The following is an 18,664-nucleotide window of genomic DNA, read 5'->3' as shown; positions in this document are numbered from 1 at the left end:
AGCATCACCCCTTTGAATCCATGTCCCTATGCACCACCTATGCCCAGCATCTCTCTCTCTCCTGTCCCCATCTTCCATTTCCTGTCCAGCATCTTGTGGTCTAGTATCTCTCTGCCCATCTCCATAGCCAACAGCTTTCCCTTTCTCTCTTCCTTAGTCTCTCCCTCCATAGTCTGACATCCCCTATTCTATCATTGGGTTCCTCACCCATAGTCCAGTATCTCTCCGGTTCTCCCTCCTCCCCACAAGTCCAACTCTGTCCTGTTCCTCTCCCCACACAGACCCAGCTCTGTCCTGGCCCTTTTCCCCACAGGTCCAGCACTTCCTCCTCTTCCTCCCTCAGTTCCCTATGCATAAACATTTTTCCTTCTCCCTCACTCATTCCCCCCCCCCCCCGCCATAGGTGCAGAACCTCTCTCTCAGCCCCCCCCCCCAGTCCTTTGAACTTAACTTATTTGGGCAGTGGCAGCAGGCCCCTTCCTCTGCTGTGTCCCTCCCCTTGGATGCAACTTTCTCTTTACATGTGGGTGAATGCAGCATAGGGAAAGATCCATGGCACAACCCAGGCAGTATATGATCATTGCTGCTGCTGCTGCTGCTGCCACCACTACCCAAAGAAGTTAAGTTTAAAGGACTGGGAGGGGACTGAGGGATGGAGAGAGAAACATGCTAGAATTGCAGGAGGGGGAGGGAAAGAGATGCTGGACTACGGGGGGGGGGTAAGGGGAGGAGATATGCTAGAATACAGGGAGAGGGAGAAGGGGTTGGAGAAATGCTGGACTATGTGGAAGGGGTTGAAGAGATGCTGGACCCATGGTGGGAGGAGAGGGGAGAGAGAGAAAGATGCTGCAGATTTTACAAAATAAATAAATAATCTTTGTAAACGGCACGGGTGGGAATTCCCTGAATCCCTTGAAGGCCCCTGATCGCTGCTCACTAAGATACTTTTTCTTTAGCACCGTTTCTCTTTCCCTTGTTAAGACTCCAAAATTTGCCTTAGAGCCCTTTTGCATGCAAATAACCTGCATTAGTGCCATAACACAACTTGTTAATTACCCCCCCCCCCCCAAAGGACACCTGTGACAATAACATAAAAACTCCTTATAGTTTGAATCTTTTGCCATTCAGCTTCCCTTTCAGAAAACAGGTCTTCATTATTCTGTGCATTCCTCAACCCAGTGTCTTATACTCTATTTTACCACACTGTGCTCTCTTTTGAAAAGAAAAACCAAAAAACACCAATGGCAATGCCCTGACTTCAGTTATCCAGCAAAGGTATTCACATACCAGTTGGCACATAGTTGTTGTTCTCCTCATGTGACCTCTCACATTTACTTTGTGACCTAGTAGCATGCAAAATGGAAAACAGACAGTCCATCCAGAGCTAAAATGCTATGGCTGGAATGTAACATTTTTTTAAAGTATCTTTATTGAGTCAAGGTATCATAAACAAACATATAACTCAGGTAGCCATCACTATGTGCTCCAATACTAGTAGTTCCACGACTACATAACATTTTTAACTTCTTCTGAAGGCTTGCTGGAGCAAATAGTGTTCTCTCAATTAAAGATCAATTGAAAATGCTACCTAATATTCATGGAAAATATTTAAAGTAGGGATGGGTAGTCATTTCAAATGTATAGTCAATGGTTTATATACAGACCTTTTAGTAATGCCCTTTTCCTTCATTGAAGTGATTGCTACACTACGGTGCACTTCCCTGCTCTGACAGCGGATGAATTTTATACCTTTATATGAAAGGTTTTTTTTTGTATACAAACTATCGACTATACACAATTAGCTATATACCACTCCCGAAGAAGGCGCGTGTTAGTGCCGAAACACAGCTGTGTTGAGTCGTTGTCACCTTTGCTTGCAATAAAGAAGTGTTTCTTTACAGATGTCTCCTCCGTTTTTTTAAGAAGAGCCTACCTTTCCTACTTCTTGCTTCTGCAACTTTTTACGTAGGAAACCAGTGTACCTCCACCCCTTCGGGGTGTTCTTTTTTTGTTTGTCCAGAAAAAGGAGGACACATTGATCCAGTCCGGGTTTTGCTTTCATTGAAAGGAATGGAAGTAAAACCCAGACTGGCTCAATCTGTCCTCCCTTTTTCTGGAGCCATATGGTTACCCTATCTCTGGAGTCCACAGTTGTTTTCCCATTTGTTTTCTGCCTCTATTGCATCCTGTGGGATCTCAGAGTTCTCCACTTCAGTGGATTTCTACTGGTACAAATATGGGTGCCATATATAGAATCCAGAGGATGGTGCGCACTTAGGGGCCCTTTTACTAAAGTGTTCCCACTGACCCAGCGTGGGTGCTGGCAGTAGTTCCACCCCCAGCGCACACCATTTCCAGTTCTAGGGGAAATATTTTTAAAATATTTCTGCAGGGGATTACCCGGTGGTAATCACTTCCTGAATACCGCTGCGTTAGCGCAGGAGCTCTTACCACCACCTCAATGGGTCATGGTAAGTGCTCCCCCTGAAATGGCCGCACAGCAATTTCTTTTGTCAGGATTTTTACCCACTGCGGTAAAGGGAGCCATGGCACAAAGCAAAAACAGCTACCGCAGGGTCACTTTTACTCAGGGCTTTTTTTGAGGGGGTACTGAGTACCAGCACCTTTTTCATTGTCTGCTAAAATTGACCCAAGATTCCCGAGTTTTAATGAAAGAGCTCAGGCTCTACACACCAATCCTGCCTTGTCATAGATTCTGTGACTGGTTGCAAGGGGCCTGGCTATTGTGGACTGGGTTCTCTACTGATCACCCCATTCCTGAAGGGTGGCCTGGCATTTGAGTACCGGCACCTTTTCGCTAGAAAAAAACGCACTGCTTTACTGCGGCTTAATAAAAGGACCCCTTAATAACATTTGTTTCCAACTGAAAAAACAAAACAGAAAACATAACATTCTGGACGCCCATCCTTAATTTAAATTAAGTTAGAGACCACTGCTCCCCACCTTCAGCCGCCCAGAAAAATGACCTTCTGGTTTTGGATACATTTTCACAAGTCCATATTCAGACCATGGCGGTCAGCTGAATTAGACCTGGATTCAGAGCCAACCCATATCCAGATACGAGCACAAAAATCCAGGTCGTTCCCAGCTCCCAGTAGTTATCTGAGTACCATCGATATTCAGTACTGATACCTGGATAGCTATCTGAACAAGTTAGGACTGGCACTGAATATCTTCAGTAGGGATGGGCTGTCATTTGCAATGACATAGGAAATGTCAGTGACATATTCCTTTCCATTGCATATCATAACAAATTAAAACAAGTTTAAAAAAACACGTAAGAAGATAAGAACATAAGAATAACCATACTGGGTCAGACCAATGGTCCATCACACCCAGTATCCTGTTTCCAACAGTAGCCAATCCAGGTCACAAGTACCTGGCAGAAGCCCAAAACGTAGCAAAATTCCATGCTACCAATCCCAGGGCAAGGAGTGGCTTACCCATGTCCGTCTCAATAGCAAACTATGGACTTTTCCTCCAGGAACTTGTCCAAACCTTTTTTTTTTAACCCAGATACGCTAACTGCTGTTACTGCATCTTACGGCAAAGAGTTCCAGAGCTTAACTATTTTTTGTGTGAAAAAATATTTCCTCCTATTTTTTAGTATTTCCATGTAACTTTATTGAATGTCTCTTAGTCTTTGTACTTTTTCACAGAGTAAAAAATCGATTCAGTTCTACTCGTTCTATGCCACTACTTACATTTGGGGGGGAAGTTGTTTGCTGATAATAGCATCTAGGTTTAAAAAAAGGTTTGGACAAGTTCCTGGAGGCAAAGTCCATCGTATGCTATTGAGACCGACATGGAAGCCACTGCTTGCTATGGGATTGGTGCATGGAATGTTGCTACCATTTGAGGTTTTGCCAGGTACTTGTAACTTGGACTGGCCACTGTTGGAAACAGGATACTGGACTAGATGGACCATTGGTCTGACCCAGTATGGCTATTCTTATGTTCTTAAGTGTGCACTGAGTGATTTGCAGAATGTGCTCACTGTTTGCAAATAGTATGCACTCTTTCCCGATAATACATGCATGCATGCATGAACAGTTGCACATTTACACACAATCAGGAAAGAATGCGCAATCTTTCAAAAACACTGTGCATTATTTGCAAAGAGGGCACATTCTTAACTACAATGAGCCCAATATTCAGACCACAGGAGTTAGCCGGGTTGACTCCCACAGTCGGCACAGAGCCCAGATATTCAATGCCAGGTCATTTCCGGTGACAAAACATTGAATATCCAGTTTATTTTTGGCTGGTTTCAACTTAACTGGCCAAGTTGATATTCAGCGCTCGCCGGTTAAATTGAAACCGGTCAAAGATAGGCCTGCTATTTCAGCGGCTGAACTTGGCTGCCAAACCTAGCCAATGATGCACTGAATATTAACGGATAGTCAGCTATATTGTGCCAGGAATGTTCAGCGGGACGTAAGCGGCTGAATATTGGGTAGATTAGTCTTTATTTCCTTTTCAGAGGCAACCAAAACAAAACATAATAAACAATGCTGCAAATGACAACAGAAATGAAGCAAAACAAAAATTTGGGGGGCTGCCCATCCCTAATCTTCAGTGATTCCAGCTACATCCCCTGACCACCCCATCACTAACTGGAAAGTGCCATAGTGGTCTGTGGTAATATTCAGCAGCATTCTCTGATTGATTAAAGGGTCCTTTTACTAAGGTGTACTGAAAAATAGCCTGCGCTGTTGTAGACGCGTGTATTGGACACACACTGGTCCATTTTTCAGCGCACCTGCAAAAAAAGGCCTCTTTTTTGGGCTGAAAATGGACATGGGGCAAAATAAAATTTGGTGCATGTCTATTTTGGGCCTGAGACCTTACCACCACCCATTGACTTAGCGGTAAGATCTCGCGCATTAACCAGGTGGTAATCATCAGCGTGTGTACTGCTCGGTTAGTGCCACATGGTAGAAAATAAAAATATTTTTGTACGCACGTATCAGACACATGTAAAAAATGGAATTACCGCCCGGGACTCCTACTCTGTTAAATCGTACTGAATATCGACCCCTAGCCCATATACTTGTCAAAAATACATGCATAGTCTCCCAGCCCTGACCTCACCACATCCATTCCCAATGCAAGTGCAAATATCCACCTTAAGACAAACACGTTTACCCACACTGAGGAACAGCAATATCAACTAAATTGCTCTTTCCCTATGGAAAAAACTTTGAATATTGTCCTCCTTATATAGATTCATCGTGGGTCTCCTGGAAACCAGATCTGTTTATGGCCCTTGTGCACTGGCATTGAGGAATGATAAAAGCATTTTTAAATAAAAAACGGTGATTTCCAAATCTCAAAGAAAACATAGCAACCATGTCTTATAAAATTTCTCTTCCCACATCCTACTGATCTCACTGCTTCAAAAAAAAAAAACAGAAAAAAGGGTCGAAGGGAACACAGTCTCAGAATTATACTTTTTCTATAGGAGCTACAGCTGTTCACTGAAGGTGGTTATCACATCACCGGAAGAGTCTTCTGGGTTCATTTTTCAATAGGGAAAGTCTTACCAGACTGCTAATCTTCATCTCATCAGTAATAAGTTTGAAGCACTCTGGGATTTACACTGTCAAAACTATTAAGGCAAATCACACAATGTGAAAGCATGAAAACTGACAAACCAGGAATGCTTCAATATACCCCTAACAGACTGAAGCAATCTGAAGCATGACATCTGCTGTTCACATCATTGTTCTCAGGCAAATTTAACCCTTTCTTTGCTGGGCCCTAGGCAAACAAGCATGTTGGACACCCCCATCATAATATAAAAACATTTTTAAAAACTCCCACATGTGGGGCCCTCTTGACTGCAGAGGAAAACTGGCAGAAGAGGAAACAGCTGGTAAGAAGCACTGCCTACCAACTTCTGTGGACTTTAGGATAATGCACGAGGGTTAAGGAGTATAGAGAGATCTCTGCAGATATTAGTGGCTCTGATGCTCCACCCCCACCCCACAATCTTCTGCTGAAACCGAACCCCCCCCCCTCTCTGCCCTGCTCCCATGACCACTCTCCACCCTGCGCCTCCCCCTCCCATGATCACTCTCTGCCCCGCAGCCCCCTCCCTCCAACCACCCACCACCAGAAATGCCATGGGCCTACCTTAAACGTCCTGGTGGGCTAGTGGATCTTCTGGACAAGAGAGATCCTCAGTCACTTTTGCTCCCGCCTGTTCCACAGCCAAAATGGCTGCCAGGACTTCTCGCAGCAGCCTCACAAGACTGCCATGGAAGGTCCCAGCAACCATCTTGGGACTGGAAGCAGCATAAGGAGAAGCAATCGGCCATTTTACAACTGTCTTAAAAATGGCCTTAACATGCAGGTGGAAACACATGCAAAGGTGCACTAAGTCCACTTTTTACCACAGCTTAGTTAAAGGACCCCTAAATTTTTTAAGTGTGCTAATGACCTAAATGTGTGCTAATGAATGAAGATTCCTGCCCTTTTGGATTCTGAGACATAGAAAGTGGCATAATCGAATGGGGCACCCAAGTTTTCCTGAGGGTGTCCTCACGAAGGGGTGGGGAAACCTGTATTATCGAAACAAGTTGGGTGTCCATCTTTCATTTCAATAATACGGTCGGGGACGCCTAAATCCCAACATTTAGGTCGACTTTAGAGATGGTCGACCTAAATGTCGATATAGGCGAACTTAGAGATGGTCATCCCCGGTTTTCAGCGATAATGGAAACCGAGGATGCCCATCTCAGAAACGACCAAAGCCAAGCCATTTGGTCATGGGAGGAGCCATCATTCGTAGTGCACTGGTCCCCCTCACATGCCAGGACACCAACTGGTCACCCTAGGGGGCACTGCAGTGGACTTCAGAAATTGCTCCCAGGTTCATAGCTCCCTTACCTTGGGTGCTGAGCCCCCCCCCCAATAACCCACTACCCACAACTGTACAACACTACCATAGCCCTAAGGGGTGAAGGGGGGCACCTACATGTGGGTACAGTGGGTTTGTGGTGAGTTTTGAAGGGCTCACATTTACTACTACAAGTGTAACAGGTGGGGGGGATGGGCCTGGGTCCGCCTGCCTGAAGTGCACTGCACCCACTACAACTGCTTCCAGGGACCTACATACTGCTGTCAGGGAGCTGGGTATGACATTTGAGGCTGGCAAAAATATTTTAAAGTCTTTTTTGAGGGTGGGAGGAGGTTAGTGACCACTGGGGGAGTAAGGGGAGGTCATCCCTGATTCCCTCCGGTGGTCATCTGGTCAGTTCGGGGCACCTTTTTGAGGCTTGGTCGCAAGAAAAAAATGGACCAAGTAAAGTCGGCCAAGTGCTCGTCAGGGATGCCCTTCTTTTTTCCATTATCAGCCGAAGACCACCTATGTGTTAAGCACGCCCCAGTCCCCCGCCTTCACTACGCTTCCAACACGCCACCGGGAACTTTGGTCATCCCCGTGACGAAAAGCAGTTGAGGACACCCAAAATCAGCTTTCGATTATGCAATTTGGCGACCCTGAGAGAAGGATGCCATCTCCCGATTTGTGTTGAAAGATGGGCGCCCTTCTCTTTCGAAAATGAGCCCAAGAGTCAGACAAATTACAAACCAGGGATGATAATAAAATCCTCCAGGATTTATGTATAAGGTCATGGAATATCATCATTGTTTGGAAAATAAGATGCACCACTTTATCTTTGGTTGCCCATTGCACCCAAAAAAACACTCTTAACAATCTGCATATGTTGCTGCTTATCTGTATTAGACATAATATAAGCTATTCTCAGTTCCTAAGCTCTTTACAGTGTGTACAGCCATTATGTAAACTCTTGCTATTAAATCATTTATGGATGCCCCTTCTGCTCTATCCACATTCCACTGGACTTTTGCCAGGTTTCAGGCCTCAAAGATTTTGTACCAGTTAAATTGCAAAACTCTGCCATGGCACGTGAGGTTGTCAGGCAAATACTGAAATGTTGCAAGCTATTAAGAGACTGCAGGGACTGGGGACGGAAATTGACTAGCCAGACTTTTGATGCTGCCCCAGTTGATAGCTAATGGAGCTTCTATTTCAAGTTAAATGCCTATCTGAATCAAATGATTTTGGTTTGAGTCACATCAGGGAGAGATTCCCTACTGTGATATTGAGAAACATCTGTTGCTCTTGCAGTCGATCATTAGTTTTCCCACTTAATGAGGTAGTTGTTATTTATCGGCACTTTGCAAAATTTCTACTATACTCATAGTGTTCCCATGGCATGGCCCCAGTAAAACCAAACCATAGTACAGTGTGCCAAGTTTATAACATCATCACGAAAGGCTGCTCATGAGTGTTATCTCATCCATCCACATGCAACTAATAAACAGCTCCAGCTTTTCCCATGTCTGCTTCCAGTAGACAAAAGGGAATCTGGATTTAGTGTAGCACTCGCCTTTCAGTAGTAACTTAAAGGCAAGTTACTTTTCTTGTATTTTACTGTCCCAGGGGACTAAAATCTAATTTGTACCCAAGGCAATGAAGGATTAAGAGGTCCTTTACTAAACTGCAGAAAAAAGGGCCCTGTGGTAGCTGCGGGGTCATTTTTCCCACACACTAGGGCCCTTTTTACCACAGCAGGTAAAAGCCTAAAAAAAATGGCCACCCTTACCTCCCGCAGTATCCGGCAGTAACCAGGAAGCACATGGCAATGCCCGTATTACCGCCAGGTTAGCACTGTGCTGAGGAAAACAATTTCATGGAGGGCTGGACATGGCACTTGCTCCAGCCCGAACTACAACTGGCGACCACGTTGGGACAGAGGTAGTTCCGTTTTAGCATGCAGTAAGCCTGTGTCGGGCTTACCGCCGCTTTGTAAAAGACCCCCTAAGTGATTTTTAAAGGGCAGTCAAGCTCAATCGGGCTTATATAAATAGCAAATCAAATTCATCAGACTATTAAGCTGACTAGTGCTACAAATCAATGCCATACCCTTCATCTCTACATATTTGGTAGATATAGTTGTTACATTCTGGGTCTCATAATGTTCACCACATGTTCTTTTGAACTTCATATGTTTTTTGTTGACCATCAGTAACTAGGCTAAAGGTGTTCGAGACACCATCAGACATTTCATGTTGGAGGGAGCTGAGTCCTTCCCTAGCTCTAGGGCATCTATGTAGTAACAGATTGTGCAAAGATTGCTCTCGCACAGCAAAGATTTAATGATTTGGTTGGTTAGTTCTGCTATTTGATATACAGCTGTTCTAATACAAAACAATTGGAGCAGCTTACAAACATGGTCCAGTAATAAAATTACATATCAGTATATTATAAAGTTGCTACACATCTTACCAGTATGAAATACACATTTTCTAATTTAATAAATTAATCAAATTAGGCCTTTGAACCTATAACATACTGGTCTTGTCCCCCATGCTGTCCCAGCCACTCATGATCTTCAGAAAGCCAACCTAAAAAGGTTAGGGCCTGGTATTCAAAGTGATTTAAGTAGGCAGAAGAGGCTCCATGCCCGCTAAAATCATGCTCGGCAGACTGGCTACCATTATTCAGTGGCAAGTAACCAGGCAGTGCTGCTGAATATCAGCATTAACCAGTCATCTTAAGTCCTGGCACAAAAGAGGTGTTCTGGGGTAAAGTTGAGGAGGAGCCAGGAGTTATGCAGGTGCCAGGAATATTTAGTGTCAGTGCCCACATAACTAAGCAGGTATAAACAACTGTTCTAACTTTGCCTGGATAGCTATGCAGCTGCTAGCTTTGAATATTGGCTAGTATTTAACTACTGGGTAGTGGTCTGAAAAGGATTTCCCCTTCCCCCCTAATAACAGTTCATCCCTCCTCCCAACCCCCCCTGAATACAGTCCAATCCACCCTCCCAGCACCCTGACAAAATTCTGTTCTGCCTTCCCACCCCACCCCCAAAGTCTCAGCAGACCCCTGGTGCCTACCTAATAGACTTGGGGGGGTCTAGTGGTCATCAAGGCAGGAACAAAGCCCACTCAGCCTCTAGTGGTAGTATTGCAAGACTACCACTAGAGTTCTTGGTGGCCATTTCTAATCAGGAGCCATGATGGGCAGGAGGTCATTGGAGTACCAAGGGGGGGCGGGGCGGTCCGCCCCGGGTGCACGCGCTGGGGGGTGCCGCAGCGCGCGCCTGCTCCGAGTTCGCTAAACTTTGTCGCTCGTTCGCTGCAGCTCCCTCTGCCCCAGAACAGGTTACTTCCTGTTCTGGGGCAGAGGGAGCTGCAGCGAAGCGAAGTTTAGCGAACTTGGAGCAGGCACGCGCGAGGCACCCCCCCCAGCGGCGTGCACCTGGGGGGGTCATTTCACAGGAGGGGGGAAGGTGTCATTTAGCCGGGGGGGCACGCTGCACCGGGGGGTGGGGGCGCGCATCGGCACTCCGTCCCGGGTGCCATCCAGGCCAGGAACGCCACTGGCAGGAGTGAGTGGGAGTCGCACCTGAACTGACAACCACTAGACCTCCAAGCCTGTTATGGAAGGTCCAAGTGGGATTGCTTGGACTTGGGGGTAGGTAGGAGGGGGAGTTCAGATTTTGTCAGGGGGCCTGGAAGGGAGACCAGACTGTTAGATGGGTGAGAGACAGGATTGGATTCTTGTCGGGGGCCAGAAGGGGATCAGTTTGAGGGAAGTGTATGTGGGTCCTGGCCAATATTCATCTAGGACCCACGTCTTACACTGTTCCAGGCTGTATATCAGCTGGGAACCGCAAAAATCCCCGCAGCCAGCACATGTCTGGTAAGAGCTGAATATTTAATACAGTGCATTGATATGTGGGGCTAATTTAGCCAGCGACAGTCAATGGTTAAAAAAAAAAAAGCTGACCACTAGCAGCTGAATATTGACTGGTAACTTTTCAATTCTTTTTTAAAACAGTCCAATCTAACCTCAGTCTGGAGGTAATGAGGAACAAAGTTCCACAACGTAGATGCTAGAAAGAAGAAAGCCAAACTGCTTATGATATGTAGCCTAATGTGCATTTGATGGAATAACTAATTGATTATGAGACAGTGATCATAGGATACAATTTGGGCAATAAGGATCTAATAACTTTGCCAAATAGTAGGGCAATCCTGAAAAGGCAAGACTTTATATTTTATCCATTATGAACAATCCATTCTGAGCATTGTCAGGAGGATGGGCTAAATAATTGAATAAATAAACAATGTGCCTCCCTCAATAATGGTGTAACATGGTCAAATCATCTTATTCCTACAATAACCTTAATGGCTACATTTTGTATCATTTTTAATCTGTTAACAGTTTATTTCCATAATCCAATTTGCTAAGAACTAGGATATGTACTCGTTTGCGTAGTGATGGACAATCTACAGATTGGACATACTGGGATAATAAAATGCAAAGACCCAAAACAGTTCAAGACAGCTGTCATAATATTTGATTCAAAGGACAGATGAGAATCTAGAATAACCCCTGGAATTTTTATAGAAGATTCTAGTGGCAAAATATGGTCTTGTAACTGCAGAACTGTTGAAGGAATAGAAAATCAACTGTATCCAGATAGCCCATGATTTAATTGGATTGTTTTAAACGATGCTTAGTTAGCCACGATGAGGCTGACTGAAGATTATTATTAAAACCAGAGAGAATTTGGTTGATTATGGTCAACCTAGCTAATCAGTTGGATGTCATCTGCAAAAAAATGGGCTAAGTAGTATCAGGGGACTCCAATTCAAATTATATAATAATGGAGGCAATTCAGATCCTTGGGGAACACTGTTTGTCAAAGATTGTAATTCAAGTAGTGCACTGGTCTTCCTCAATATGTGAAACATAGAATGAACACCTTGTAAAGAAAGACTCAAACCAGCGATATATAAGATCATCAAGACCAAGTTTCTTTAAGATTTAAAAAAGTAATCCAAGGTCAACCAAATCAGCTGTGGACAGGTCTAGGGATACTAGAAGTGCTACCCTATCCCTGTCCAGCTGGCACTCCAGCCAGTCAGTTTTCATGATATCCACAATGATATTCATGAGAGAGATTTGCATACCAAGGAGCCAGTGCATGCAAATCTATCTCATAAATATTCATGTTGCGGTGAATTGTAGATAGGTGCAGTATGATTGAGTGTATGAATGTTAATATATTAGAGGGAAATAAGAGTTGATATTGTTCATGGTGAAAATTGATAGATGTGTTAAAAGCATATGAGAAAATAAAAAAACAAACAATATTTTTGATTATAATATTAAAATAGTGGTTACTTAATGGTGGACATAGTAAATATTTGGTTACCCCTATAATCTAGTCGATCTCATTTAGCAGCATATAATATTCATTGTGGATATCCTGAAAACCTGTCTGGATAGGGTGCCTCCAGGACTGGATTTGGGAACCACTACACTGAAGCATTGATACTAACATGGTCTCAACACTATGTAGTTCCCTAAATTCTAGTGTGGGTGCAACAATTTTATTTTACCTACAAAATCTTCCAGTTGCATAAATACTGCTCTTTCAGTTAATTTAGAAATAAACTGAAGGTTAGATACTTGTCTATAATGTTCTGATATTGTTGGATCTAAGAATAGGTCTTACAACTGGGTTTTTTCCATGGGCTCGGAAAGACACCTGAGGAGAGACTGTTGTTGATAATGACTAAAACAAACAGATGTAACAAATGAAGTGAATGGACAAGCAATTTAGAAGAAATGGGATCTAAGATAGACAACTTAAGATTCACCTGCCTTAATAATTTCTCAAAACCCATATTTGTTAGTGGATTAAAAGCCTCCCACTTGGTCTCCAAACATTAAGGATTATTTTTCTCTTCAGGTTAAGTTGGATCTCCTTGGTGTCCAGTTAGTTCCTTAATTGTTCAGAAAAGCATTTTAGCTGGTCAATTGCTCTTTTTTGAATTTGTCGAGAATTATTTCTCTTTGCAAGTTTCACGTCTCTAAAATAATCTCTTACATTCTTTATAATAATCCTTTGCTGAAACAGTTTATGTTGCTCGTCATATTCCTACCTTGCCTTTTTAACTGATTTAAGCCCAAATTGTACCATGGTTGTTTCATTTTTGATCTGTATATGATAATAATAAGGGACATGAAGGCCCAGTGCTTGCCCTAACACTGTATTCCAGGGTGTCGCTTGTTCTATTAACAGCAGAGAGGCAAAATTGAACAGAAAGAACTATCTTAATAGGATCGATATTTGCCACTGCACAAAACCCCTCATTCTTCAAGATCGACCTTGTAGAAGGGATAAATAGAAGGAACCATGCCAAAAAGTGATCCATCCACAAAAATTGTTTAGTTTCTATTTCTGAAATAATTAAGTACTTCTGTTGAAGAAAAAAATTAAATCTAAAAAATGTCCCTTTACATTGGTAGGTCCCATTGATAGAGCTCCAGACTGTTCATAAATAAAAATCTATATCAATGATAGAGGTAGATGAATCAAAATGTACATTAAAATCTAATACCCAAAGAGAAGGATGCCATGCAGTCACATCTAAAATTAGTTGAAGTATGGAATCACAGTGGGCCAACAGAATAGCAGGAGGAAAGTAAACTAAACGAAAAGAAATAGGTTCAACTAACGAGAAATGACACACAAGAAATTCATCCACAGTGTGCTCATACAGAATAAAGATGTATCATAAAAAATTACAATATCTCCACCTCTATAATCCGCTCCTGACTTAAAGAAATAGGTGTAAGCCTGTTAACCATCCCTTAGCCATGTCTCATTTATCCATAATATAGAAAAATGCTCATCTAAGATTAAATCACACAATAACACAATCTTAGGGGTCCTTTTACCAAGCTGTGGTAAAAGGGATCTCCACTAGCGGCAGAGGCCATTTTTGCCGCGTGCTTAGGCCCTTTTACCACAGCGGGTAACAAATGCTGAAAATAGCCATGGCCATGTGGTAAGATTGCTCTTACCATGTGACCATGCGAGGAGGAGCACTTACAGTCACCCACTGAGGTGACAGTAAGGGCTCCCACGCTAACCCAGCGGTAACCGGTTAGCAAGCGCTGCACTGCCTGATTACTGCTGGGTTAGCGCCGTGCTAAAAAATACTGGCTGATTTTCTTTAGTGCAGGAAATGGTGCATGCTGGGACTGGAAGTACCACCAGCGCCTGCATTGGGCCAGTGGTATCTCCAGATTAACGTGTAGTAAGCCCATGTTGGGCTTAGCGCCACTTTTATAAAAGGACCCCTTAGTAGTTAGGGATCTAATAGTTAACAGGCTCAGCTTAATTTTAGAGCAGAGATAGTCACTCTGGGCCAGATTCAGTAAATGGTGCTCAAATTTAGGCACCAGGAAAAATTTACACTAAGCGCTGTTCTATAAAGGGCACTCGGGGCTGAGCACAGTTTTGAGTGTGAGGGCTTATGCTTGCTGAAACCTGGTGTAAATCCTGGCATGCAAGTTGGGTGCATAACCCCAGTATATTCTATAACACTACACCTACATTTTGGGAACGCTCCCTATGTCCACACCCCCTTTTGAGTGCACGCGAGACTATTTAGGTATGCACAGTTATAAAATAGTGTGGGCAGATAGGCACACAACCAAATTAGTGTCAATTAATATAAATAATTGTTGACACCTCAACTTATTAATTTACATGCACATCTGACCCGTGTGCCTAAATTTGGGTGACCTATATAGAATCCAGGGTCTGTGTTCATGGTTGGTTTGAGAGACCGATTGGTTATCTAGTTATAAAAGCTCTATAACAAGGGAGCAGAGATTTGCAGAATTGATGACCATCAGTGGCGTAGTTACGTGGGGCCTGGGGGCCTGGGCCCCCGTAGATTTGGCCCTGGACCCCCCTGCCGATGACCCTCTCAACCCCCCCTCCCGCCGCCAACCTGCCGTCGCCTGCCTGCCTTTGCTGGCAGGGGACCCCAACCCCCACCAGCTGAGGTCCTCTTCTTCTCGCAAAAGGCTTCCTTCTGTTTCTGACGTCCTGCACATACAACGTGCAGGACGTCAGACTCTCAGAACGATCAGCTGATCTGCAAGACTTCGTTTTGTGAGTCTGACGTCCTACACGTTGTACGTGCAGGATATCAGAAACAAGCCTTTTGTGAGAAGGGGACCTCGGCTGGTGGGGGTTGGGGTCCCCCGCAAGCAAAGGTAGGCGACGGCGGGTTGGCGGTGGGAGGGGGGGGTCGAGAAGGTCGGCAGCGCGTGGGGGCTAAAATGTGCCCCCTCACCTCGGGCTCTGGACCCCCCTCCCACTGAAGTCTGGCTACGCCTCTGACATATGGGTCAGGAATAAAATCATGTTACATAATGAAAATGGGATGTATCCCAAACCAGAAGGAATGTTACACAGCCAAAATAGAACAAAACAAACCGATAGCAACTTGTCAAATACCCTAGAAACAATATCCACCCAAGCCTAAAAGTGTTGTTTTCACAATCTGCTTTTATCATTCGCAGGCTCCTTTATGAGTGAAACTTGGCCTCTATTGCACTACGAGCGCCCTCATAAAGTCTTGCTTGCTCTTAAGCGATGCAGGAAGCTTATGTCTTGTTTATTAATCCTGTTTTGCTAAAAACACAAGCGTGGTTTCACTTCCTCCTTTTGTAAAGATGAATAGAAATTATACTAAGCTGTAGAAGCCTTGACTGAGCACCCTGCCAAGTTGCATGCAAACTTCAGTGCTTTTAAGGAAATAATCAGACTAAACCGTACTGTGCAGATGCCCAGCTGGGAGCCATCACTGATTAGCACAGCGGAAACCAGCCTGTATGGTCAAAAATCTAGTTGGTGCACCCTTTTTAAGCAGCCTTCTCACATATATAAAGTAATCCTTCATGAGAGTGAAGAATTGCAGCAAGCATAATTACAATCTGCTGGCAGAACTGTATGTATCACATAGATTATAATACATCCACCTGAGGAATCAAACAAGAATAAGAAAGAAGGGAAGGGATTTTAGCTCATGCCTTTTTCAGTTGTAGCTCAAGGCGAGTTATGTTCAGGTACAATAGGTATATTCCTGCCCCTAGAAAGTTTACAGTCTCAGGCCCCAATGCAGAAAGTTGTGTTAGAACCAGTGACGTAGCCAGAACTGATGCAGCTTATTATTTCTGATTGTTCAAACTGATTTATCACGATTGAAGTTTAATCTTATACCTTTTACTTCTCAACACGAAAATGAACTTCTTTACCTGAATATCAATCCACTCTGTCACCTCCAACTTAACTATGTATTTTCCTTTTCCGGAATTGGTGATCACTGTTACGGAACAAGCAATCCACATTGAGCCTGCAAATAGGTGGGAAAATGTGGGATATAAATGTTACAAACAAACAAATAAATAAATAAACATGGGATGCCACTAGGCACTGTAGGTGTTTAGTTAGTGAGGGATCCTTTTACCAAGGCACGGTAAAAAGTGGCCTGCGATAGTGTGGGCGCGTGTTTTGGACGAGCGCTGGGCCATTTCTTTACAGTGTCTGGATAAAAGGGTTTTTTTATGTGCCGGGAGATGGGCGTGTGGCAAAATTAAAACTAGAGTATGCTTATTTGCGGCCTGAGCCTTTAACGCCATCCATTGACTTAACGGTAAGGGTTCACATGCTACCCGCGTGGTAACCATGCAGCACGCTACCAACTGCCAATTACCACCAAGGCAGAACATAGAAAATTATTTTCTACTGCGGGATCTGGAACTTGGAATAACCACCAGGTGCACACGCTAGCCCAGCAGTAGTACCAATTTGGTGCGGTCAACCTGCGCCTTTGTAAAAGGGCCCTTTAATGATTTCATTTTGATTTGATTTATTAAAATGTAATCAATTGCATTTCCTCCAGAGATGACAAAGCGATGTACATAAAAACTTATTTAAATTAACAGGAAAGAGGAAAAGAACACCAAAGTATGATAGGAAAGAAAAGACCAACGAAAAATTGGAGATAAGAGAAAAAATATATTTGATATTTTGATTATGGTTTTGTAAACCTTGTCTGTTGTTTATTTACTGTTAGTCACATTGATCTCCAGTATATTTGGGATAATCTGGTGTATAAATGTCAAAAATAAATAAATATAGGCAGGCTGCAATGTTAGTGGATCTTGGGGAGACCACCAGGATCTACGTGAATAGAAAAAGCAGTCTCGAAAAGGTGGGTTTTAGGAGAGTTTTGAATTTAAAGTAGAAAAACGTTTGAGGCAAATAGGGGCAGGAAAGGAATCTTAATTTCTTATATACCACTTCTCCTGTTATTTGGATTGTGTCACTCCTGTTGATCGGCTGGCCTGACTCCAAATTGGAGGAGCCGCAGCCCGCCCAGAGCCAACCATGACTACACCCCTGCTTAGCACATGGCCCTAAGATCCATTCTTTCTTGCTCATGCCCAAAACATAAGTGATGGTTTTCCCAAGACTATCTGGCTAATGATGATGTATTAAGTTTTCCTCCAGAAACTTGTCATACCCATTTTAAACCTAACTATGCCAACTACCTTGACCACATCTTCAGGCAACAATTTCTACAGCTTAATTGTAGGCTGAGTGAAAAAAAAAAAGATGTTCTTTGATTTCTTTTCAATGTGCTACCTATTCATTTCATGGACTGTCTCCCTGGAAGGATAAACAACCAATCCTTATTTATCTGTCCCACCTCATTCATGAATTTGTAGAGCCCATAAATGAGACAATGATGACTCATTTGTGGAAATGTTTGGGATAATGGGTGGCCCAGGCAATGGGTTTAGTTAAGGACCAGAGGAGGAGGGAAATGAACAGTGAATCATTGCAGCAATTTCATATACTTAAAACAAAACCGAACATGTTTAGTGGAAATAGAATCAGTCTGTTGTTGATGAAAGTGGGCTACAAAAAGATATTGTTCTGGTGTTTAGTGCTGATGGTTTGCGAATATGATGGGTTATTTGGTTTTCACTACATGGTGTACCTCACTATAAACACAGGGCTATTTATTTAGCCTTTCTCTGAATTACTATAGATTGATGAGCATCTGGTTTTCTTGTATTTGCTGGCTATTAGAAAGGAACATAACAGCCCACATGAAGCAATGGCCTGGAGAGATGAGAGTCTAAAGGAGGATTAGGAAGTCTCTCTCAGAGGATTAAGATCTTCAGGCAAAAAACAGGTGAGGAGGGAGGAGATCCATGACTAATGTTCAAGAGTGCAAGTTTCGGAGGCAAAAGGCAGCCAGAAAAGAAGATTGGAGACTAGTATGGGCAAGGGCCTCCAAGGACACCAATAAGAAAGGTCAACGCAGATCATGGGATGCAAGATGGTCATTGTAAGATACTTAAAGGGCAAATCTAAACTAGGGTATGTGCAGTTACAAGTGCCTTGAGCACAAGGGGTGCTTTAACTGGCATTCACGTTTGCAGGGCCACTAAGCACTATTCTATAAGGGAGCATGTAAGTGCAAGGGTATACACATGGGTGAAGTATGGGTGGTCAGCATAACACGGAGAGGGTCAAAGTACTTTTGATTTGTCGCCATTTCCATAGAAAATACCAACCTAGATTGCTACAGGATACAACATCTCTGGGCGCTGCACAAGCTGTGACCCTGAGGCTAGGTTTATTGTAATTGGTATTTATCTTTTTGAATGGTCCTCAGTGCAGGCACTGTGCGCCGAAATAGGGTCCATGTCGAG

At 43.5% G+C, this 18,664-nt stretch overlaps 1 protein-coding gene across 4 annotated transcripts in view; it reads left to right on the top strand.

The window, feature by feature from the left end:
• KIAA0040 (KIAA0040 ortholog) overlaps positions 1 to 18,664 on the top strand; it is an 88,912-nt gene that overhangs the window by 22,105 nt on the left and 48,143 nt on the right. Inside the window, exon 2 of one of the 4 annotated variants that reach the window (XR_003942426.1) lies at positions 18,036 to 18,141. The exons of the other annotated variants lie outside the window; for them this stretch is intronic. The gene's annotated coding sequence lies outside the window, so the exon portion shown is untranslated. The remainder of the gene's footprint in view (positions 1 to 18,035; positions 18,142 to 18,664) is intronic. 4 annotated transcript variants of the gene reach the window in all.

The sequence above is a fragment of the Microcaecilia unicolor genome, chromosome 6 (genome assembly GCF_901765095.1).
Source record: "Microcaecilia unicolor chromosome 6, aMicUni1.1, whole genome shotgun sequence".
NCBI lineage: Eukaryota > Metazoa > Chordata > Amphibia > Gymnophiona > Siphonopidae > Microcaecilia > Microcaecilia unicolor.
The sequence above is the reverse complement of the archived record's forward strand: the minus strand, read 5'-3'. Positions and strand labels throughout refer to the sequence as shown.